The following is an 18,597-nucleotide window of genomic DNA, read 5'->3' on the forward strand; positions in this document are numbered from 1 at the left end:
GGAAGAGCTCTGCCACCCATGTGTGTAAGGCCATGTGGATACCTCGTGACACCCTGGAAGGCCACAGGGCTGTGGCCGCCATTCAACTTAGGTTGACGTGGCCAAGACCACAGAGCTAGTGAGTGGCAATGTTGAGCCTAGACCCTAAGTCTCTAGATTCCTCCTGCAGGGCCCTGGGTGTTGTGGGGGCATCTCTGAGGTGGGTCAGAGTGAACCTGCAGGGGCCACTTAAAACCCTCGCAGGCCCTGGCTCCTTCTCCAAAGAAGCCCAAGCCAGAATAGCAGTAGAAATATCTCCTGTGCCCGCAAGCCAGGCACTGATTCTCCTGTTGCTTCCTGGTCCTTCTGTATATATTGCCAAGAGCAGCAGTGTTCTTTCCTGCTACAGGGTGAGTCCTGGTACATAAATCTGTGCTGATGTCACCCAGTGACTTCACCTGCCTGTTCGTGATGATCCTGGGACAAGACCCTCACCTGCCTGCACGGGGGCGCTGTGAGGTCTAGAGACCCAAATGAAGTCCTCACTAAATGGACCTCCCTGAGGTGTCAGGGCCACTGGTGTGGTGCCAGGGCCTGTCTATTCTTCCTGCTAGCCAAAGGCTGGCTTCTCAAGCCGCTGGATGAATGGGGAACCTGGAGACGTTGAACAAGTCACATACGTCTCTGATTGCCTCGATTTCCCCATTTTGGCCGATGGCATCTCTAAAGCATTTGATGATTCCACCATTAAGTGTGAGAGCTACAGGAGATAAAAATTTTAAATTACTAATCACCCATGGTAATGCATGGTAATGCATGCTGAACAAACAGCGAGGAGGGCAGACGCCACTGGCATTCCAAAACAGGAAGCACTCAGGGACTCTACCAGAGCATGGCTGCCCTCTCCACATCTGCACTACTGGACTGAGGGCTTAGTTGATCCATCTCTTCCACACATTTGCAGAGATATGCTCGAGCATGACTTAAGTGACTTATCGCTCACGTGTTGCCTCCGTATGTCAAGCTTTTCACCCAGTGAGCTCTTTGAGAACAGGGGCAGCATTTTAGGACATCTCCCCCAGTGTCTTTGTAGAACCTGGCAAGACACACGGCCTAGTTGGAAGTGCCAAACATCTATTCTTCGTCAGCAGAATGGATGAGCCCCTGAAAGGCATGTAGTCAAGCTGCGCAGTCTGAACTCAGGGAAGTCCTCGCAGCGGGCTCCCATTTCCTGCCTTTGGAGAAGCAAGCTGAGCCTTAAAGATGGCTGAAAATGTGAACAGTCTCAGGGCCACGCAGACCCACCTGAGCGGTTGCTCTCTGATGTCTCACTAAGCCATCCACCATCCCAGCGAGGAAAGGGCCTGCAAGCAGACCAGAAAATGCCCCATTCGGTCATGCTGCTTAGTCATGGCTCAAACCTGGAGCGTTTAATTCTGCTCAGTGTGACTTTATTGCAATGGCACACACATTTACATCACTTTATGTGTGATAACAGTAGAGAGGTTAGTTAGGTTTTTCTGTTTTTTGTTTTTTTAAGATAATGAGAAAAGTCTGTAATATTCAGCCAAAATGTGTCCTTGTGGCTGGTGTAGATTTTTGGCGAAATGACACTGTACATAATCAGAAGAAGGCAAACATGCATATTATCTCCATCTCCTTATAACTGCACGAGATAACATAAAACTGCGGGAAGTATCAAGCATAAGAATAAAAGCCGTCTATTGAAGCCTGCATGGCATCCCCTGCGTGCCCCAGGAACACCCTTCAGTGGATTAGGATGAGCACGCTGGAAAATACACACCCTGCCGCTGCATCTGGCTAATGCCAGGCCCCAGCTCCTGTTCCTTAAGCCACAGATCACCTGAGTGTCTGTGTCGTGTCTGCTGGAGTTTGATTTAGGCAGGTGACATGGCTCCAAAGAAAGTCACAGTCTGGTTTCTGCTGTGGAGATTTGTGTCCACTTCATGCATGCTTATTGCCCATTAACTCTATGTGAAGCCACGGCAAAGGGGAAGTGATGTTAGAGAGGTCACAATCTAGTTAGTGGGGTCAAGACAAGAGATGGAGACAGCAGGCCTTGACACTCTGGAATCATTCTGATTTGTAAATATGACACTTGATGAAGGGGAAGAGTGCCTAGTCTCCAGGGGGGGATTTCGTGCTGAGACCCGCCAGGTATACAGTGACCCCAGAGACATTTATTGCAACACCTGCACATCAGCTTGCAGCAACTGTGTTCTGCCTGGCCCAGGACGGATTCTGCTCCACCTAAGAGTCAGCCTCTCCAAGGCAGCAGTGGGGTTGGGAAGAGGGGAGGAGGGACCTCCATGGTGCACCAGCTCCTACAGAGCCAGCTCAAGCTACATTTCAGGCCATCTTGGAGGCTACTTCTGGACAATTGTGGATTAGCTAGGTGACAGTCCAGGAACCTGGATCCCATCCTGGCCAGGGAGTTGTGGCTTCTGAGATAAGGACTTTGTCCATTGGAGATAAACTGAAGTGTTTCTGCCTCTGCTCCCTCCAGGGGTGGCTTATGGCACAGGCTCACCAAACTGCAGGCCCCAGAGCTCCCTGCAACCTCAGGGAGCTCAGGGGCTTCCCAGAATGGGCAGGGGAAGCCACAGATTCGCTTCTCCTGCAGATGCACAGACCCTGGGGTGGACGGTCTAAAGCTCAGGATCTCATAATGCAGAGAAGACGGAATAGTGCAGGAACCAGGCCCTGTCTGGAGGAAGGAACCAATAACAACAACAACGACAAAACTACTGACAACGTGCGTGCTTTACAATTTTCAAAGCGCTCTCATCTCAGTCAAGGAAGGATGCATTCTCTCCACAGGCTGACGTTCAAAACCCAACCACCAGAAACATGAAGATAAAACAAAAGGAACCACCAGAAACAAACAAGACACCTGTCCATCCGCCAGGTTTGCAAATCAGATCAAGTTCTGACAATTGGTAAAGAGGAAGATGAGAAGATCCTGCCAGATACATTCTCTGGTACCTTCATTGATCTCATTCTTTCACCATCAAAGGGGAATGCAGTAATGCCAGCAGGAGCAGAAAAAAAAAAAAAAACCTAAAAAGAGCAAGAGCAACTAGTCAAAGCTAGTACAGTGTTTCCCTGGTACTGAGTCATACTTTTACAATGACCCAGGCCCGCGGCCTCAACTGATGACAAATAATGAGAATCCAACAATCATTCTTTCTCGCATATTCACCTGTGAATAAATGCAAGAACTGGCGTATTTGTATATGCTGTGTTTATATCTACGTGATTCATTAGATTCATTAAAATCCAACTGGTAATTAGGAAAAACACTCACAAAGTTAGAAAAAAACAGCAACGTAGACAGTAAGTTTGAATTTTAAATGGAGAAGCATTCTGTTGGTGCTTCCTGAGGTGGCGAAGGGTATATGTGTGTGAGGGCGTTGGAACAGGAAGTTGCTGGGATGTGGACCTGAGCCACCGGCACACACAGCCGTGCACAGGAGGCTGATGGCTGCGGCCCGGTCTCTCACATGCCAGCCTCCCCACCCTGGCTAGTCCCTACTGCCGTGCTCCCAAATCTTTCTGGTTCTGACCCCCTCAGGCTTTCTCTGGCATCTCCGGGTCTCCTGGTGGAAAGCAGACTTCTTTGGTTGTGCACTCAGATCCTTCCCAGGACCTGGCCAATGCGGTGCTGTTTCTGCTCCAGGCCACCAAGGATAACCTCCCTGCAGAATCTAACTCTCCCTTGTGCCCACATGGTTCATCTCTGCCTCAAACCAGGAGTCACTGGCTCTCTGGAGAGGTGTTAATCAGCACCCACCCTCTACCTGGCCCTCCTCCAGGCATGGAGACAGCCATGAATACGGACAAAGTACCTGCTCCCAAGGAGCTCACGGTCTAGTGGGTAGAATCCAAGAACCAAATGAATAACCAACTAGGAAATAGTGCATGGTGGTAACTGCTCTGCAGAGAATCAGAAGAGAACAGGAGAGGCTGGGCATGGTGGCTCACGCCTGTAATGCCAGAGCTTTGGGGGACCGAGGAGAGAGGACCAGTTGAGGCCAGGAGTTCGAGACCAGCCTGGGCAATATAGTGAGACCCCATGTCTACAAAAAAGTTTAAAACATGAGCAGAGCGTGGTGGCATGCACTTGTAGTCCCAGCTACTCAGGAGGCCGAGGCAGGAGAATCGCTTGAATCCAGGAGTTCGAGACTGCAGAAGCTATGATGGCACCACTGCACTCCAGCCTGGGTGACAGAGTGAGACCCTGTCTCTAACGAAAAAGACAGGACAGGAGAGAGCATCTGGGCAGTCAGCCGAGGTCTCTCTGCAGAGGTGACCTTCAAGCTTAAGAGAAGCCAGCTCTGTGAGACCTGGGGAGTGGCATTCCAAGAGGAGGGAGCAGCTGGTCCAAGGCCACAGGGCTGGAATGAGCCTGGCTTGTGTGAGGAGCCAGAAGGTGGGCGAGGGCGGAGAGTGGGGAGCGAAGCAGACAAAGACGGGAGAAGGCAGAGCCAGAGCCTAGAGGACCCCACGCGTGTGGGAAGGACTTTCAGTGGCTTTTCAGAGCAGGATGGGTGACGGCTAGAGGGCTCTAAGAAGAGCCGTGATGGGTTTGGTGATGAATTTTTAGAGATCCTTTGACTGTTATGTGGAGAAGGTGTTCTCAGCAGAGTCCAGGGCAGGCAGGGAGATGGTGAGGAGGCACATTCTTGGTCCTGGGGAGGGCGAGGGTTCCGACAGTGGTCTTTGCTGACCATCACTGCCACAAGGGATGCTGGTCACCTGCCTCAGCAATACCCCTGGTGTGCAGTTCACCAGGGAGCCTCATCAGTGGACCCAGGCAGTGCCTCCCCTCATGCCATCCCGAAGGACACTTCTACCACAGAGCCTGACCACATCCAAGTGGAGGCAGAGACGCTGGACTGGAAAGAACACAGGCCCTGAATTTGGGCAGACCTGGGTTCAAGTCCTGTCTTAGCCACTTTCTAACTCGGACGTTCTGGTTAAGTGGCTGAACGCCCCTGAGCCTTAGTTTCCTCATGTGTCAAATGTGGCAAGAATTGCATCACAGAGTTGTGCTTGAAACTCATGTTAAATCACCCACCACAGAGCCCGGTACATAGCAGGTCATCAAAATGGTCTTCAGGAGTTGGGCGCAGTGGACCCACCGGAGTACAGGATGACATGCCTATAATCCCAGCACTTTGGGAGGCTCGCCTGAGGCCAGGAGTTCGAGGTTATGGTGAGCTATGATTGCACCACTACACTCCAGCCTGGGTGACCAAGCCCGTTAGTAGTGGAGGCAGTGGCTGTAGTCGTAGTAGTTGTAATAATATAATACCCACTCATTCATCAAAGGTTTATTGAGTGCCTCTTATGTGCCAAGTTACTGTTCTAGTTACTTGGAATATATCAGCGAATAAAATGAAGTCACTGCCCTATGGAGCTTATATTCTAGGAAGGAAGACAGACAAATGTTTTTTTAATTGCTTTTTTTAAAATGTTATATATTTTTTTGAGACAGAGTCTCGCTCTGTCACTCAGGCTGGAGTGCAGTGGCGTGATTTCAGCTCACTGCAACCTCCGCCTCCCAGGTTCAAGTGATTCTCCTGCCTCAGCCTCCCAAGTAGCTGGGATTACAGGCGCACACCACCATGCCCGGCTAATTTTTTGTATTTTTAGTAGAGACGCGCTTTCACCGTGTTGGCCAGGCTGATCTCGAGCTCCTGACCTCAGGTGATCCGCCTGCCTCAGCCTCCCAAAGTGCTAGGATTATAGGTGTGAGCCGCTGCGCCCAGCCAAAAGTTTATTAGATTTTTAAGAATTAAATGAGTTTGTTAGAAGGTGACAAGTGCTTTTTAAATGAAATGGAGTAGAGCGGATGGAGAGAGGTGGGGTGGGGAAGGGCACAGCTCTAAGCCATGTGAAGGGTGGGCTTCTTGGTAAAGGTGACGGCTGAGCAGAGACTTCTGGAGGTGAGGGAGTGAGCCACATGGATCGCCAGGAAGAAGGGGAGGCAATAGAGGAGCCAGGCTCTTTCTGCATGGACTTCTGGGAGGCGGGGGTGAGAGACTAGAATGATGGTTAGAATAGTAATAACAAGAAATACTATCACTCACTGGGCAGCCACCGTAGCTATGCTGGGCACTGGGTAGGTACTTTGCGTCCTCTAATCTCACTATTATAAGATGTGGGGATTGTGCTCATATTACGAATGAGGACAGCGAGCTCAGACAGCTCGAGAAATACGTCAAGATCACACAGCTAGCGGCACTCGGAGAGAGTCCCTCCCAGCCTTGCTTCTGCAAAGCCTGAATCCTCCCGCTTCGAGCAGCTCCATCACGGTTGCCTGTGCAGCTTGGGAGTGTGGGAATACGTCAGAGGCGTTTTGCTCCCCTTTCCAAAAGCAAAGCAAGAGAAGGAAGCTTGTCGCTGGCCTGGCCTGTGTGTTCATCCAAGTTGCTGCAATCTTTTCTTGTTTTTAAATTCCCTTCTGCCTTCCATACCAAGGCTCAAAGCAATGGATGACTGACCAGGCAAGCTCCTTGTTTCCATGTTTGTGTGTTAATGGGCTTTGCGTCTTTTGCGAGCAAATCTGTCTTGTCTGTTTCCCTCAGATTCTCAGCTCCTCAGGGGAAGAACTGAACCGTACGTGCCTTATTTCTGGCTCCACAGCTCCGAGCTCTGAGCTCTGTACCCAGGGAGCACTCGATGGATGGTATGGACTGGCTGACTCAGGCCCCGTCTGCCCACATGAGCCATTTTGAGCAGCTTTGACTAAAATGCGGACAGAATCAGTGAGAGCCAAATAAGCAGTCTGGTCGATTCTCTTCCCTCCCACCCTATTCCGAATGCCTCCTGGAAACTGCTGGTCCTCCTCACCCACGGTTCTCTCCTTCACCAGGGGCCCAGAGGCTGCAAAGCGCCCATCTCCTCTCCAGTGCCATTTGCATCCGCAGAGAGCGCCCCACCGTGAACTTGTTAGAGGGATCCTGATTCACCCAAGGCAGTCTCAGATTTGGAACTGTCATTTTTCTATTCCTGCCATCTTCACCCCACAAATAGTACTGAACACCTGCTCTGTGCCAGGTAGAAAGTAGAAATGCAACCTGGCTTTCTACATCTCTGTCATCCTGAGAAACAATAGGAGAGAAAGGTAATTCTTGAAACTTAAAACAAACAAACAAAAGGAATCTGTGGTTACTCAGGAATTTACTTACTTAGTCTATATACTGAACAAAGTATAGCCTTTATTGGTAAAATTAATTGGACACAAAACAGGTCAGGGCATGTTCACTAGTTGGATCTTCCAAATTCGGAAACCCTACTTTTTAGGAATCTATATTTCAAAGGAAAGAGAAAATGAAATGCACATACACAAATTTGCTCGTAAATACATCAAGCATCTCTGGTACAAATTAATAATATCAGTTGGCTCTTGGAAGGGGGTGAGAATTGGAGACAGACTTTTCAGAATAAATTTGTTGGATATTTTAAATTTTGATGCTATGAATAGATTGCTTACTTAAAAAAAAGAAAGATATACATTTTTTTTTTTTTTTTGAGATGGAGTCTTGCTCTGTCACCCAGGCTGGAATACAATGGCACCATCTCAGCTCACTGCAAGCTCCGCCTCCCAAGTTCAAGCGATTCTCCTGTCTCAGCCTCTTGAGTAGCTGGGACTACAGGCGCCCGCCACCACCCCTGGCTAATTTTTGTATTTTTAGTAGAGACGCGGTTTCACCATATTGGCCAGGCTGGTTTTGAACCCCTGACCTTGTGATCCACCCGCCTCAGCCTCCCAAAGTGCTGGGATTACAGGTGTAAGCCACCACACCTGGCCTGATATACATTTTTTTAAAGCAAGGAGAGGAGAGCAAAAGTATAGAGACGTGAAATAATCCAAGCTCTAGACCAGACCAACAAATGATTCTCCTGAAAGAAAAACATGCAGTTGCAATCATAGCCCCATCCTAGGCATACGTTGATGGCATTTACAAATAACTTTTTCCACAGGGTCAACCCTTTAAGAGAGGTTGGGCACCTTGATTGTGCTTCATTAGGTACAGTCTAGAATGTAAGGGTAGTTCATCTTACAGGAAGGAAAAGTGGTGAAAAAGAGGTGAGTGGGTTGACCTGGACCTGTTGATTGTAAGGCCACAGAATTCAGTGGCAGCAGAGAGGGGTGGGAACAAAGGGGCAGAGCAACCCCTCCTCCAACCGACCTCCCCTAAAGTCACACAGAACAGGCCCCATCCTTGAGCTTGTCTGGTCAGTCATCCATTGCTTTAGCCTTGGTATGGAAGGCAGAAGGGAATTTAAAAACAAGAAAAGGGCCAGGCGCGGTGGCTCACACCTGTAATCCCAGTACTTTGGGAGGCCAAGGTGGGTGGATCACGAGGTCAGGAGTTCGAGACCAGCCTGACCAACATGGTGAAACCCTGTCTCTACTAAAAATACAAAAATTAGCCGGGTGTGGTGGCATGTGCCTGTAGTCCCAGCTACTCAGGCGGCTGAAGCAGGAGAATCGCTTGAACCCAGAAGGCAGAGGTTGCAGTGAGCTGAGATCGTGCCACTGCACTCCAGCCTGGGCAACAGAGGGAGACTCCGTCTCAAAAACAAAACAAAAGATTGCAGCAACATGGATGAAACTGGAGGCCTTTATCTTCAGTGAAAGAACCCAGAAACAGAAAAATACCACATGTTCTCACTTATAAATGGGAGCTAAACAATGTGTCCACGTGGAGGTAGAGGGTGGAATAATAGACACTGGAGGCTCTGTAAGGTGGGAGGGCGGGTGTGGGGTGAGGAGTGAGAAATTCCCTGTTGGGTACAATGTACATTACTCAGGTCATGGCAAGATGAAAAGCCCAGACGTTACCACTACGCAATATACATGCGTAACAGAACTGCACTGGTACCCCCAGTCTATAAACATCAAACTAACCCAAAATAAAATAAAATTAAAAGAAGATTTGGGCTGTTCAAAAAACAAATGAATAAATAAAAATAGGGAAAGAGAAAAGGAGAACTGGATAAGGGGCAAGAGAAGAAAGGCAAAGGCCTCGAAGGAAAGGTGGGCATTCAGCCCCTGGGCTGGGAGCGCTAAATCTAGCCTCACCCATCCCCCATCCCATCTGCCTGACTCCACCTGAAGTCAGGTAGCTTGCAAAAAGCCTGAAGGCTAATTCTTTAGCCTTTTAAGAGGAACCTCTTCTGAAGCAAAGGTCATAGGCGTGGCAGGTGTCCAGTCTTCCTTGGAGGGGTCCCTCCACACATTCCCAGCTGTGGGGCCTCTCTGAGGCAGCTCCTTCCAGCCCTAGGTGAAAGGGTGCAATCTCTGGATACCGGGAAAAAAAGAAAAAAAAAAAAAAACCTCTGGGGGGAAATAGACCCCAGAAAGAAAGTCTTCTCTTCCTTTTTTCCAGGAACTGTCAGCTTCAAGGTGGCATCACTCCTAAGCTGCTTTCCATTTACAGATAAAAAGAGAGAGGAGACAGGAGAGAGGGGAGAGAGGAGAGAGGGGAGAAAGGAGAGAGGGAAACAAGCACAGATGTGAATTACTGGGTAATGCCGAGTGGCTTCCCCACTGAGCACGTTGCCACGGCAACACACTCCCGTGATAGGCTACTTTGGGAGGGGGGTACAAAGAATTGCAGGGAAATGCCGTGAAAAGCAGCAGTGTGAGTTTGGGCCTAGGCTTTCTGTATTTCTGGAAGCATTCTTTGTACAGATGCATTTTTCACCCCTGCCCCTGGATCTACCCCTGTATATTCAGCAGGTGTGGCAGAAGTCTAGAACTCTCACACTTCAAAACAGAAGACATTTTCCTCATCTTCTTTTCCATACTTACACCTGTCCATCATTCAGAGTGCCTCTTAAGCTTGTCTTCCCTAAATAAAGCAAGACAGTGTCAGATATTTCTTCCAAACATAATATTGCTCTATTTAACCTTGCAGCTCTAATATAGACTGACTACATTTCCTGGTCTATCATAGATAGATAGATAGATAGATAGATAGATAGATAGATACACACTTTTTTAGTGATAGGGGGTCTCACTGTTTTGCCCAGGCTGGAGTGCAGTGGTGCAATCACAGTGTAATATAAACCTTCAACTCCTGGACTCAAGCCATCCTCCTGCCTCAGCCTCCCAAGTAGCTGGGACCACAGGCACATGTCACCATGCCTGGCTTATTTTATATTTTATTTTATTTTATTTTATTTTATTTTATTTTATTTGTAGAGATGGGGTCTTGCTTAGTTGCCCAGGCTGATCTCAAACTCCTGGTTTCAAGTGGACTTCCCTCTTCAGCCTCCCAAAGTGCTAGGATTAAGCCACTGCGCCTGGCCACATATATATTTTGATATGAGCCCTCTGAGCATGCCTCTTTTTCTAGTGCCTTCATTCTACAGTGACAACTTCTCCTGAGTGAGACAAGCCAGCTGTGAGAAGGCCGAGCTCTGTCTCTGCCAGGCCAAGAGGCTGGTTGAGTTTATGGTGGGACCGGGCAGGGGGTATGTTGGGTCAGGGGGACCAGAGGAGGAAACCTCTTTGCAGTCCCAGGTCTTACAGACAGAGACCTAAGTGAGAGCTGGTCATCTCATCGGTTAAGTGGATGTCCAATTTCTTCCTGAATGTCTTTAGGGATAGCTACCTCCCTACTTCAGGAGAAGGCCCATTCAATGACTTAACAATTTCCTTCTAAAAAATTCAAAAAGTGCTGGTTATCCCATGGTTGGGATTGTCCTCTCATGCCGCGAGGCCCTTCCACACTCTCTTGAGCACCTAGTATGTCTCACGTGAATTCCACTGACGAGGGTGTATTATGTCCACTATGTAGTTGGGAAACGTGAGGTGCAGGAGGGTCTTGTCCAAAACTACCCACCTAGCAAGGAGCAGAGCCGAGACTCTCAAAGCCATGCCCTTCTGCTGCCCCTTGCTGCTTCCTAGAGTAATGCTGATGATGATGAAGCTGGTTTGAGCCAGCCGGAGGGGAAGGAAAGGCAGAAGGAGCTGGTCCCCGCCTGCCAGCAACCCCCCTACCTACTCTCAACAGCTTCAGCATAAGTAGGGGTTGCTGAGCAGATTATTGGTAAGAAAATTACGTGCCTTCTCTCCATCTCCCTTTCACTATACAGAGGAACAACAGGGATCGGCAAGAGGAAAGCTTGGCAGGTGCCAAAGATCATTTACCCCATCTTTGGTTTATGGTCAGACTTGGGAAGCTGGGCTTAAACAGGCTCTCCATAGAGTAGTGCTGCATTACAGCAGGTATTGTCATATACAACGGCAATAGCAATGCTACTCACTGCCATTTAATGAGTGTTTCTATGTGCCACGCACTGTCTTACCTACTTCATAGTCACGATTTTATGTAACTGGCTCAAAAAGTTTAAGTGATCTGCCCAAGGTCTCATAGCTAGTAAGTGGCAGCTAGTAGGTGGCTTTAACCCTGGTCATCTGATTTCAAACCCATGCTCTTTCAACACCATGCACCAATCCCCTGAGTCATCAGTTCATTTGACAGATACTTATTTGAGCACCTACTAAGTGTCAGGCACTGCTCTAGGTGCTAGGGACCCATTAGTAAATAAAACAGACAAAGATCCTGGACTTTTTGGGAGGTGAGGAGGAACGCTATAGAAAATAAACAAACAGGCCGGGCGCGGTGGCTCACACCTGTAATCCCAACACTCTGGGAGGCCGAGGTGAGTGGATCACGAGGTCAGTCGATCGAGACCATCCTGGCTAACACAGTGAAACCCCGTCTCTACTAAAAAATACAAATCTTAGCCAGGTGTGGTGGCACACACCTGTAGTTCCAGCTACTTGGTAGGCTGAGGCAGGAGAATGGCGTGAACCCGGGAGTTGGAGCTTGCAGTGAGCATAGATCGTGCCATTGCACTCCAGCCTGGGCGACAGAGTGAGACTCTGTCTCAAAAGAAAAAAAAAGGACATAAACAAACAAATTACCAAAAAACAGAGTAAGAGAAGGGAGACCAGGGATGCTAAGGCCAAGCAGATGGGGTCAGTATTGCAGGTAATTTCAACAGAGGTCAAGGTGGGCATTGAGCAGTGAGGTCTGAGCAGGCACTGGGAGGGGAGGAGTGGCCAGAGCCCTATCAGGGAGAAGAATGTTGCAGACAGAAGGAACAAGTAGGGTCGAGGCGTGGTGGCTCACACCTGTAATCCCAGCACTTTGGGAGGCTGAGGCGGGTGGATCACCTGAGGTCAGGAGTTCAAGACCAGCCTGGCCAACATGGCGAAACCCCATCTCTACTAAAAATACAGAATTAGCTAAGAGTGGTGGTGCATGCCTATAATCCCACCTACTTGGGGGACTGAGGCAGGAGAACTACTTGAACCTGGGAGGCAGGGGTTGTAGTGAGCTGAGATCAGACCATTGCACTCCAGCCTGAGTGACAAGAGCAAAACTGCATTAAAAAAAAAAGAAAGAAAGAAAGGAAGGAAGGGAGAATAAAGAGAATGAAAGAAAAAGAAAGAAAGAAGAAAGAAAGAAAGAAAGAAAGAAAGAAAGAAAGAAAGAAAGAAAGAAGAAGGAAAGAAAGAAAGAAAGAAAGAAAGAAAGAAAGAAAGAAAGAAAGAAAGAGAGAGAGAAAGAAAGAGAGAGAGAGAGAGAAAGAGAGAGAAAGAAGTAGGGCAAAGGTCTTAACAGTGGTAGCATGTCTGGCTTATTGGAGGAATCGCAAGGAGGCCAGTACTGCTGAACTGGAGTGAAACTGGGCAGGTTGTAGGTCATAAGATTGGAGAGATGGTGGAGGTGGGTGTAATGATTTCTGCTCTTCTCTGGGTGAGCCAGAAGCTTCTGTAGGGTCCCGAGCAGGTGTAGCACTACCTTACATTTGCAAAGAATCACACTGGCTGGTGGGTTAAAGGTAGACGCAGACCTATCGGAGGTCATAGTTGTCATCCAGGGGCAAAATGGCAGTGGCTCAGAGTGACAACAATGGAGATGGATATATTTTGTGGGAGTAAGTGGGATTTCCTGACAGTTTGGATGTGGAGTAAAAAAGAAAGAAGTCAAGGATGACTCTGAGGTTTGGGGCCTGAGCCACTAGGAGAATGAAGTGCTCCCAGCTGAGATAGGAGGGCTATAGCTGGAACAGGTTTGGTGGGAGGCAGCCTAGGGGAATAGGGAGCCCAGTTTGGGGCATGTTGAGTTGCAGATGTTGATTAGCTTCCTGGAGATGTCAAGAAGGTCCTTGGATCTATTATGAGTGTCAGAAATATTTTAGAACATCTGTGAACAAGTAAGACAAGATTTCAGGTGTTTCAGCCCATGTTACCATAAAAAATTTGAAGTATTAAAATAAAAAATGTTTAAAAAATTTTTAAAAAGAGATTTCAGATGCAAGCTTCATTCATCAGGGCAACAAAAATGGCTATCAAGCTTCTTGTTTCCCGTAAGACACGTCATGGAATAAGTGCCATGGTATATTCAGTACCATAGAAATTCCTGACTGGTGTGGGCAGGAGAAAGGAGGGAAGTCACCCAGAAGCAAGAGAGGAAACCAGTATAGGATTAGTAATTTTTGTTCCAGATAATCAAGGACTGGGTAAATACATGCAAAGAAACCTATGTTAAAATGAATGTAAATACCTTATCTGGAAGGACAAGTCAAATCTCACATACAGGCCTGGAAATAAAAAGCTTGATTAATTTCACATTAGGTTACCAAAACTCTTGGTACTTAACAGTTAACCAGAAATTAACCAGAGAGCCAAAAAGTAGATTATAGGTAATTCTTCTGTGAATTAAGAAGGAATGGGCAGTAGATGCTGGGCGTGGTGGCTCTCACCTGTAATCCCAGCACTTTGGGAGGCCGAGGCAGGCGGATCATGAGGTCAGAAGATCGAGACCATCCTGGTTAACACGGTGAAACCCCGTCTCTACTAAAAATGACAAAAAATCAGCCAGGCGTGGTGACGGGCGCCTATAGTCCCAGCTACTCGGGAGGCTGAGGCCGGCGAATGGCATGAACCAGGAGGCAGAGCTTGCAGTGAGCCAAGATCATGCCACTGCATTCCATCCTGGGCAACAGAACAGAGTGAGACTCTGTCTCAAAAAAAAAAAAAAGAAGAAGCAATGGGGAGTAGAATTGTTCTTCTGTAACACCTGCTCATACCAAATTTACTTTTTAGTGTCAGCAAATTTCTTGGCTAATTATCACAAGTCTCAGAAAAATGATGTGGCTATATTTCAATAATTGGAGCAACAAGTTTTGGTAGGTCACCGCCCGCAGCCCGTCCTCTCTGAGCCCAAGCCGCTCCGTGCACTTCCGTTTGGTATGTCTACTTTGAGATGCATGGAAATGAAACCCGTCAATTCAGATCTTGGGAGATCTCCAGCCAGGGATGTGAGGTGTCAAGTATGAAATGATCACAAAGATGTTGGAAATAAGCTTCACCACCTCATTCTGAGCCAAGTTCAGAAAGTTCATCTAAAATGCCAAGAATAATGCTGGAAGACCCTGGAAGAGCTGAGACTTGAATGCAACAAGCAAGATTTTGAGTCTTATTGGAGAAAACGGGGTGCCTTCTCATAAAACCTGCGCAGACACCTCAACCCTCTGACCTGCTTCTCTCTCTTGCTTGGGCTCGGGACTCTGTTTATAAAACGCCTCTGACTTTTATCATCAACAACACTGATGGTTAAATGCTGGGGTCTGTGTGCATGGAATTAAACTAAGACAGCCTGGGCAATCATGGGCACTAGCAATCTTTTTTGGATGAAGAGTAGCAAGGAACCATTCCCTATTCCTTCATCTCGGCTCTTTCACATACCTTGTCATATTTGTGGCTCCAACTCTACGGCCAAGCGACAGTCTCTGTCACCATAATCAGGCTTAGGACATGGACAGGGGCTCTCACAGGCTCTTAAAGAACCAGGAGGGGTACTGGGTGTCCGATCACACACACACACACACACACACACACACACACACACACACACACTTTCTACTTGTGTATCAGATGTCCACTGACATTGGCCACATTACTGCTAGATTTGTGAACCAATTAAAAACTGTTCCATTTGATAAACATTACATGCATATGCATTCTATACTGCAATAATAATTGTCTCTTTGCGTATCTGTTTCCTCACAAGAGCATGAGTCCCGTCAAGACAAGGATAAGCCTTTCCACTTTAGAGCCACAGCAGGAAGCCCTCAGCCTGGTACACAGCGGGTGTCCAATAAACCTGAATGGACAGAATTGGGAAACTGAGACACAGCTCTTGTGTTCAGGGCCGTTCTGAGACCAAATCTGGAAACAAACTCGGAATTTCCAATTCCAGGCTAAGTGCTCTTGCCAGAGGGAAGATGAAAGCGTATGTTTCAAGCTCTGCAAGATCCACAGAGAATTTTTTCTAAGCTCCTCTCTAAGAAGGCGCCAAGGAGCTCGATGTCTTCTTCCCCTGGACCCAGGCTTTTATGCCTCTGCCCAGTGGATGCGGCTTCTCCGCCTCAAGGAGTGCAGCTCCCTCCTCATCTGTTGGGAACATAACAGCCGAAGCTGCTCCCCAACAAGCTGCAGGATAAATGTCAGTGAGGAGGGAATGCTGCTGCCTGGGTAGACTGCATTCTGCTCATTCTGCTGAGGGTCATGCTTTGAAAATATCTCTAATTTTGTTTTCATAGCTTGTTAACCTTTTCCTTCCCAAAACAATGCCCATGTTTGTTTTGGCTCCACTCGCGTCCTGCATACTGAGGACGGGTCTGAGTTGGATGCACAAAAGCATTTTTCCCTTAATCTCATTACAAGCGCTCCTCAGTCTTTAATTCTTCCCAGGGCTCACTTGCTGTGAAGTGATTTCCTCTTGGAATCCGTTTCTCTTTGTGAAGCTGGGAGAGCAAGTCTGTTTGGTTTTGTAGGGATGCGGGGAAGGAAAGCAAAGACAAAGGCAAAAAACAAGTGGTGCTGGGGTGCCCTGGAAGGTCCTAAGAGCAAATGGACCCACCCTGAAATGTCTGCAGCTGAGACCAGTGATACTCGAATTCCAGTTTGAATGAGGATCACGCGCTGAGGTCACGTACTTGCTGTTGTCTCCTGTCTACCTGAGGTTTACAAAATGTGTGAATAAAGGCGCCAGTGCTTTGACAGCTGGTCTTGCTCATGCGTTTAGAGAGCATCTTATTTCATCCTTTTTGCCCCTCGAATGTTGCGCATCTGACAGTTTGACCACCCTGCCTAGACCCTTACATGCATGTGGCATTTATTTTTCTTTATTTTATTTTATTTTTTTTTTTGAGACAGAGTCTCGCTCTGTCACCCAGGCTGGAGTGCAGTGGTGCGTCTCAGCTCACTGCAACCTCCACCTCCCGGGTTCAGGCGATTCTCCTGCCTCAGCCTCCTGAGTAGCTGGGACTACAGGCGTGTGCCACCACACCCAGCTAACTTTTTGTATTTTTTTTTTTTAGTAGAGACAGGGTTTCGCCGTGTTAGCCAGGATGATCTTGATCTCCTGACCTCGTGATCGTCCTGCCTCAGCCTCCCAAAGTGCTGGGATTGCAGGCATGAGCCACCACACCTGGCCTGCATGTGGCATTTCTAACATGTTCCTCCTAAGCATTGTGGACAAATCCACATTGAGTTTTTATTCTCGTGGATTCATGTTTATCCTCAATACTTGAGGAAATTGTAAGTTTAACCAGCTTTCTGTTAATTTTACTATCCTTTCTCATTAAAAGATTTCTTTTCCCATCTGAATTGTTTCCTAGATTGTATCTGCAAATACAAAACTACAATGAGAGACAGAGGATTCTGGAAAATGAATGGGGATGCTGGGGGAAACTAACAACACCAGCGACAAAACCAAGCCGCTGTAGCCTGAACCAGCCAGGTCCCTGAGGAAAGGGGAGGGAAGGTTTTCTCTCCTGCGTATTGTATTCCTGTTGTATATTGTACATGTAATGCATGCTAGCTGCCATCTAGAATGGAAAAGCATGCCCTCACCACAGTCAGGCCCACATTTTGCTTTCCGTGTTAAAGAGAGAAATGGTGCAACGTGCTCGTCAAGAGGCGGCACCTGCAGCGGTTGGAGCTGGCACCCTTGGCAGACTTTCTGGGACCGAGTCCTAGCTTTTTCTCTTATTAGCAAGTTGCCTCTCCTCATTTATAGAATGGGACTCATAATATACCTACCTCATGGGGTATCAGACGGCATCCTTTCTTTTCACCTGATGCATTAATTTGGACATGAACTGAGAGAAAAGAAATATAAAACATAGTCCCTGCTTTTCAGTAGCTTAGAATCCAGTAAAACTTACCAATATAAAAGAAAAGGATACAGGCAAATTCTTGACAGCATCTCCTCTGTACTCACACATCCTCTCCCACTATCTCTTTATTATATTTTCATGGAAAAATGTGTGTGGGTGAGGGAAGGATTCTGGGAGGCTTGTCCTGGAGCTCCAGCGGCTTATCAATCACCATTAATCTTGGGGGCTCACAGCACCCATGCCCATTTGCTGAAGAGGAGTGAGTCATCCTGACTCGAACAGCAACGCTGACAGTTAATTGAATTCCAGAGCCAACGTTTCTTCCTACCTACAGCAATTCTTCACAGCTCAGAGCTCAAGATTGCTCTGAGCAAGACCGCTGTGTTTATGAGACAGAGAGAAAGAGAGAGAGAGGGTACCTTTTTCAAGTGATTGAAAGGCCACGTTTACGTGTAAGATTTCGTTTTTCTTTGACTTTCAGGCTTAAAACTTATGCAAACTTGGTCCAGAACAAAATGGACCAAACAATTATGGTTGAAGATTGCTGTTAGTGTCTTTCCATGGGGGCAAGGGGCACTGACAGAGAAGCCTCTTCCCACTCCAAATGTAGCAGGTGTAATCTGCAAGCAGCCGGCCCCTCTTTTAATAATCCTTTATCTTGCCAGTGATGACCAAGGGCAGTCATTATTTGCTGACTGGTCTGCTGTTGAAAAGGGAGGAGAAATTAATGCATGTGTAGAAAATTTTAATGAGGAAAGATTTATTTCTAGAGTCCTTTCACAACATGTGTATATTTCAAGAGGAGAGTGACTATGCAAAGTGACAAAGACAACGATTTATATTTGGAACATCTAGTGTTGGGTGATGGGCTGATCGGTTTGATGGAAGCCAGGTTGTCACGGACTGAAAAGGAAGCAGGTGGTAGATAAATGGAGGGAGCAGTGGATGATTCATTCAAGTCATTTAGCACACTGTCTCGGGAATCATGTGCGCACAAAAGCAAACAAACTTTTTGGGAGATTCCAAATTAGGCAGTTGGGTCTTGGAAAGAGGCCCCCCGTGTGGGAAGCTCAAGCCCCCTCCAGAGGGCTCTTCAGAAGCTGTGTTAGAGCAGTGTGTTTCTCGTGGTCGGTCCCTGACTCATTATCCCTGGTTCCTGGTTATACAGGATTTACCTGAACCAAAATGACCACAAAGGCGAACTCCTCCAGGCCATCCCTTCTTGAAGTCCTCTTTGTTCACAGCGAGGCCCCAGGTCACCGTGCACAGCCTGCCTGGGCCTGTCTGTCCAGGATCCAGCCCAGGCTGAGAAGCCCCGCAGCAGGCAGCAAAAAGAAGCCTGAGGTTGGGGGAGAGCGCGGGGAGGGTGGAGTG

The sequence above is a fragment of the Symphalangus syndactylus genome, chromosome 19, assembly GCF_028878055.3.
Source record: "Symphalangus syndactylus isolate Jambi chromosome 19, NHGRI_mSymSyn1-v2.1_pri, whole genome shotgun sequence".
NCBI classification, from domain to species: Eukaryota; Metazoa; Chordata; class Mammalia; order Primates; family Hylobatidae; genus Symphalangus; species Symphalangus syndactylus.